The sequence below is a fragment of the Carettochelys insculpta genome, chromosome 1 (genome assembly GCF_033958435.1).
Source record: "Carettochelys insculpta isolate YL-2023 chromosome 1, ASM3395843v1, whole genome shotgun sequence".
In the NCBI taxonomy this organism is placed as follows: Eukaryota; Metazoa; Chordata; order Testudines; family Carettochelyidae; genus Carettochelys; species Carettochelys insculpta.
The window spans coordinates 124,765,955-124,772,528 of record NC_134137.1 but is presented as its reverse complement, the minus strand read 5'-3'; positions in this window follow the sequence as shown (position 1 = coordinate 124,772,528).

Sequence of the window (6,574 nt, the reverse complement as noted above, 5' to 3'; positions counted from 1 at the left end):
ATTAAAAACATCCTGGCTGGCGGTGGTGTGCCCAGTGTAGGGGCACATCAGTCACAGCTTTAATGAGTACGCCCCATCGGCCACTATACAGGGTGGCATTGTTGTGTCCCCCACGGGGAGCTCCCGGGCAGGGATGTAGGTGCCCTCCTCCATGTGCCGCCCCAGCCAGGAGTTGCGGAATACCTGCGCATCATGGGCTCGACTGGATCAGTCAATGCAGATGTCAGTAAACTGGCCCCAGGCGTCTACCAGCACTTGGAGCACCACCGAGTGGTACCCCTTGCGGTTTATATAGTGTCCTGCACTATGGTCTGGGGCGCGGAGAGCAATGTGCGTGCCATCAAGTGCGCCGAAGCAGTTTGGGAATCCGAGAGCTGCAAATCCTTCCGTAGTGTCGTCCAAGTTGCTGAGGTGGACGACCCTCTGCAGGAGGAGGCGGTTGATGGCCTGGACCACCTGTAGGGAGGCACCGACATGTGGGCCTGCACAGCGGGGGGGGGGCCCCCTGCCCCTGTAGGTTCCCCACCCGGGGGCCCCCACCCCTTCCTGGGGCGGGTGTGGGGCCCTTGTCTAACTTACCTCCAGGAGGACGGCTCCCACGGTGGCCTTGTCCACCCCGAATTGGTGCCCCACTGACCAACGGCTGTGTGGGGTGGCCAGCTTCCACAGGGCAATCCCCACATGCTTCTCGACTGGGAGCGCGGGCCGCATGCGCGTGTCCATGTGCTGCAGGGCGGGTGAGAGGCACTGACACAGCTCCATGAATGTGTGCCTCGTCATTCTAAAATTGGCGAGCCACCTTTCGTCATTCCACTGGCCCAGGACCAGACTCTCCCACCAGTCCCCACTGCTGGGGTGGCTCCAGAGGCACCGTGGGGGATGGGGAGTGGTGGCTGCCCCCTTGGCAGCACCTGCAGGACACGTGTGGGTGGGAAGGTGGGCTCCAGGGCATCCACCAAGCCCAGGATGGCGATGACCAGCTGGGTCCCAGTGACGGTGCCAGCATCAGACTCTGACAGCTGCTGCTCCTCCATTCTCCTCTTGGTTCTGGGTGCACAGTGCACGCAGTGCTGTGTACTGCTCTGCTGGGCTCTGTGTGTGCAGGGTGGATGTGTTTGGGAGGGGACCCTTAAGGGTTCTGCTGGCTGTGTGACCCGGAAGGGCTTGTGAGCCATGTGACCCCGTGCGTGATGTTTCCCAGCTGCTTATTTCGAAATAGCCCATTTTCCAGTGTGGACGCTCTCTTTCGAAAAATGGAGGGTATTCTTTCGAAATAGCAGATCGGTACAGCAATCTGTTTTGTGTGTGTAGCTGCGCTATTTCGAAATCCCTTATTTCGATTTTCTTTTTCAATGTTCCCCCTTTCAAAATTTCTTTGTAGTGTAGACACAGCCCTAGAGTGGTATTTCAGGGGCTCATTCTTATATGAAAGCTCAAAACAAAAAATATTCTCTGAGTTCCAAGTAATAAAAATTGTTGTCTGCATAAAGTTTGCTGGAACTTTTGCACAACTCTGTTTGCTAGGAATTACCCGTATAAATCCCTGGCACTCAGACTTCATAACAAGGAGCATGATCTGAAAGCTTAGATTAGAGATGGGAGAACTATCCCATGGCTTCCTAATGAAAACATTCTTCATCAGAGTTCACAGCCTTGTGCTACATGTTACTGTAGCTACTGTGTAAACAATCCTTTCTCCTTTCCTAGAACAATAAACAGTTATGAAAAGCTGTAAAAGCATCACGAATGCAGCAATTAGGACATGCTTTTGTGCTGCTCTGGAAAGCCTCAACCTTTCACATTAGCCAGTTTTTTTGTTTTAGTTATTCAAAGGTCCCATCTACACTGTAAAAATAAACTGGATGAAACATGTATGCAGTGTTGTTATAGCCATGTTGGACCCAGGCTATTAGGCCTGAAGAAGAGCTCTGTTCAAGCTCAAAAGCTTCTCTCTCTCTCTCCGCCCCCCCGCCCCCAACAGAACCTGGTCCAATAAAAGCTATTACCTTATTCATTGTCTCTGGTGGCCCCAACACAGTTTCATCTTTATGTGTTTTCATGATGCTTCTGAAACATTAAAATTCCCTAGCTTTAGTATGATTTACAGGAGGTACATAGGTCCCATGTGTGAAACTATGCACACTGTCTTATTTATGCATGTTTTTAATATGAATACACATACTTCAATATACTTTATGCTAAATAGAGCAAGTGACTATCATTCAAAAGCCTGTAATCCACTGAATGTGTATATTCAGTTTGCAGGTATCATTCTTGTACAAAAAGTTAGAAATATGAAGTGTAAATGTGCTTATGAATATATAACTTCTAGTGAAAGACATTACTGATACTCAAGGAAGTTAATGGTCTAGTGCTCAGGGGAGTGATCTATAAATGGTTTCGTTTTTCCCATAAGCCTAAACGGTGGTTGGTTTTACAAAGACATGTGACCATATCACCAGGTGCTGGAATCCATCTTGAATTTTTGGGATAAGGAACATGGAAAAAAGACTTCTGGCCCTGAGGAAATTCTGTTTAAGTACTGGGAAACAATAAATGATCATCTTCATTTGGCTTTTCAAACTGCTTCTAAGCCCTAAGCATTTACAAGAAGCTGCTAGACTCAGGTCAGAGAAGATATCAGCTCTGACTTGAAGGATTTTACCTGAAATAAAGCCTAGGGTGAGAAATATGATTTGTAACAATTTCTCTCTATGAGGCGTCCCTGGCATTTTGTTTATTTTAGCTTAGTAACTTACTTTGAGCTGTTTGCTTTCACCTGCAGTCACATAAGTCCTGATTTTTTATATGTAATAAAACACTTTTGCTAATTATCAAACCCATTGTAAATCATTGTGATCATGGTCCTCTCCCCTCAGGCCCCTGCCCTGACCTCTCCCCACCCCTTGTTCCACCCCCACCTACCACTTCCCACGAAAGCACTGTGCCACTTCTGGTTTGTGCAGGGGCCGCTCCCCCCATCACTTCCTCTGGAGTGGCCTGGCCGAGGAGTAGTGTTCCCAGGTCATGCTGCTATGGGCACTCACGATGAATGTGGGGTGGGACTCAGGAGCGTATATGCCTTCCCTTGCACACCCACCTGTCGCCTATGATGCTCTATGCTGTTTACTGAGGGAGGCCAGAGCTTCTGGCTCAGCAGAACTGGGTGGTGGGGTGCCTCGGAGAGAAGGTAGTTGGACTCAGTGGTATGAGCAGCACACCGGGAAACAGTCTCAAGGGGACCTGTGTGATCCAACCCATCACACCCCGTATGCTACCAGAGGAATCATGCTCGTGACAAGCATGCTGTAATTTGGCCTTTGGACACAGTCCATTTGATAGCACAATACAAATACTAGTCCCTATAAAAAAGTGTAACTCATCCATCTTTTGTCCGTGCATTGGTCAATAACTCGGGGGGGGGGCATACATTTTATTCACCTGCTAAAAGTATTTTTCTGGCCAGACTGCTGTGGTTGGTGCTCCACATTCCTGGTTTAAACTGCCTCTACTTCATTTTTGGGTGCCCCACTGCCTTGTGGGTTATCCTGGGAAGGAACAAGGCTAAGGGAATAAACCCTGACAGAAAATCCAGAGGGGACTCCTAAGGTGTTTCTCTGCCAACTTCTGGCATTGACCCGGCAACTCCTGCAGCTGAGCTGGTACCAGACATGGAGGTTATCCTCTCCTTTGGACAATATCAGTAAAGCCGAGGGGAACACTGGCATCTAGGCAGCCCAAGGTCCCAAAAAAATTGCCCAGGCTCACGCCTGGAGAGATACTCCAGCATCGCTTAACAGCATTGAACCAACACGGGAGGTAACAGATTCCGGTTATAAGCTCTTGCTTGATTGGCATAGAGAACGAGCGCCAGGGGTTGCCTTCAACAGTGGGAGAGATCATCGCATCTCACTGGACAGTAACCGCCCACCTCAAGCTGGGCAGCCCCCAGCCAGAAGGGTACTGTCCCGCCACAGGTCACCTGCCTCACTGGGTGCGTGAGGCTTAAGGTTCCCAAACCCGACAAGTGACTGAAATTTGAGCACCAGGCAAACCAATAAGAAAATCAACAAGAAAAGGATTTATTTTATACACATGCAACAGATGTAGCAAGGACTGTCACTCTCATGTGGGCCTTCACAGTCACAGTCAACGCTGCAAATGATGATCCCAAATGGAACTACAAAGGGTGCGATCCATAGTCTACATAGACTGAAGGATGCCTATGACTTCATTTTTGGGTATTACATTATGAATCATTAGAGAATGCTGGGGGGAAAACAGAATTGTTTGGGAGAGTGCTAAGATACCTATAAAACTTCAAGGCTCTGGGCCTGATTCTTCTCTTACTGATGCTGCTATCTGTAGAGCAACTCCACTGAGTAGGAGTGGAAGGACTCAGACTCATGATCTAACTTTGAGTAGGAGTGCAAAATGATCCCAGATGAACAATGTAGAAGATATCCCTGAATGCGTATTTTGAGGAGGCAAATACTACAGGAAAACAAACATGCATGTCAGCTATCTATGATGTGTCAAGACAACAGCAGGTATTGGTGTTAGAGCTTCTCTGCAGTTTAAATAAAGAAACAAATTTTAACTTAAAGCACAGTAACTTTACTGCGAACAGTAGATCTGTGCAGTCCAATTTTAAATCTCAAAGTCCTACTGTGTGTCTGTTAAAGGGAACTGGAAGTTCTGTCTCTGACTACAGTAGAAGCAGGCTCTAGTTTGCAGTTGGTGAAAGTCATGGAAGCTTACAGAGCTGAAACATTTAGGAAGAATGGAATTCTGAAATAAAGGTCAGTTCTGTGCAAACTTGAAGGCTTGTCTCTCTCACCAATAGACTGCATGGCTGGCAGTGAGTGTGGGCCCTGGGGCAAGGTGGGAGGGGCAGGGGCAGGGCTAAGGCCAGAAGGGTGGGGCCTAAGGCCATCAGCCCTCAGCACCACTTGAATCATGGTGGTCCCCTTCCCCTTCCCTCACAGCTGCATAACAGCACTGCCACAGCACTTCAAAGCAGCCCAGAGCTTCAGCTGCTGTCACAGCCAAAGTAGCAGTGGCCAGAGTTCTGGGCCCCTTTGAAATGCTGGGCCCCAGGACAACTGCCTCCTTTCTCCCCGCCCCCATCCCTGCCTTCCAGCCATCCCCCATTTTGTCTGGCCTGCCAGCAGAAGTTGAACTAGTAAAAGACAGATAAAAGACCTCACCCATGTTGTATCTGACATGGCTACAACCACATGGTATGAATCTGAAATAAGCGGTTTGAACAAACAAAGTCACATTAAAACTGTGTTGGTACTGCATTTTCCAAAGGAAGAGCTTTTCTGAGAGATATTTGTGGGCAATTTGACCTCCTCGTCCTGACATTTGTGCTCGTAGTTGGTAGCCCAGAGGATTAAAAACTGCATTGTGATGTTGCTGAGCCCTTAATCTCATTTTGCAGATTTACAGCTAGGCAGCGTACCTGCAATATTGACTGTCAGAGGCTTGCAGGCAGAGCTAGAGGTGAAGGGGGATGCTATGGAGATTTCACTGGCGATCAACATATATTGAATGCTTTTCAGTTACCTGCACCCAGCAAGGAGGGATTAGCATTTTCTGAGTCAAACTAGGGATTCAGGTGGTTTAGACAATCTTCAGCAATGGCCCTTGTTGGTTTGTTCGTACATTTTGTAATCATGGCTCTTGCACTTTGCTACAAGTACAGTAGGGTCTCAACATTCACGAGGGTTCCGTGTTCAGAACCCCCACAAATGTTGATTTTTGCGAATATGGGGGGCTTGGAGCTGCGGGGAAGTGGCGGCCACCGGCGCTTCTGGCCCCGGAGCCCCAGGAAGTGGCAGCTCCTGGCACTTTCCATTGGAGCCCTGGGAAAAAGTGGCCTCAAGCAGCCACTTGTGAATAATTGAATTTGCGTATGTTAAGTTTGCGAATGTGGGACCTTACTGTATTTCAATTCCAGACAAAAAATCAGCATCAGAAACATCACAAACAGCTCCCACCAAGTGGAGTCAGAATGGTAACAACTGACTGACTGCCAGACCCCCTGGTTTCCACATGGCCTTACCCTACGCTACAAATATCAGCTTAAATACCCCTGATCTATGTGAGGCCAACTCACTCCCACCTGTGAAAAAACCAGGGTTCAGCCTCCAAAGCCTAAGACCCCCTCCTCACTCCCAGAGCCATCTGTGCTGAGGGCCTGGGCCCGACTCCAAGGTCTGGCCCAAGCTGCTTTCGTCTTTCCCGCACACGCTGCTGTCCTTACAGCCCCCACCACCTCAGGCAGGTTCCATTGAGCCAAAGTGCGGGAAGTAAGGGTGCCGGTGATGGTGGTGGTAGGATTGCTACAGCACCTCCTGATCTGAAGTAATTTCCATTAAACATAGAATCTCTAATTTGGTACAGCAGCTGTCACAGCTGCAGCTCCACTGCATGGAACAGAGGGGCCAGCTGGAAAGGCACCCTTCAATTAAACAAAAAACGTCTGTGGTTTCAGGGCCAGGCCCTTTAGGGCTCCTCTGTCATGCACCAGACTTTGTGTCAGCTAGAATCCAGGAGCCCAGTATTT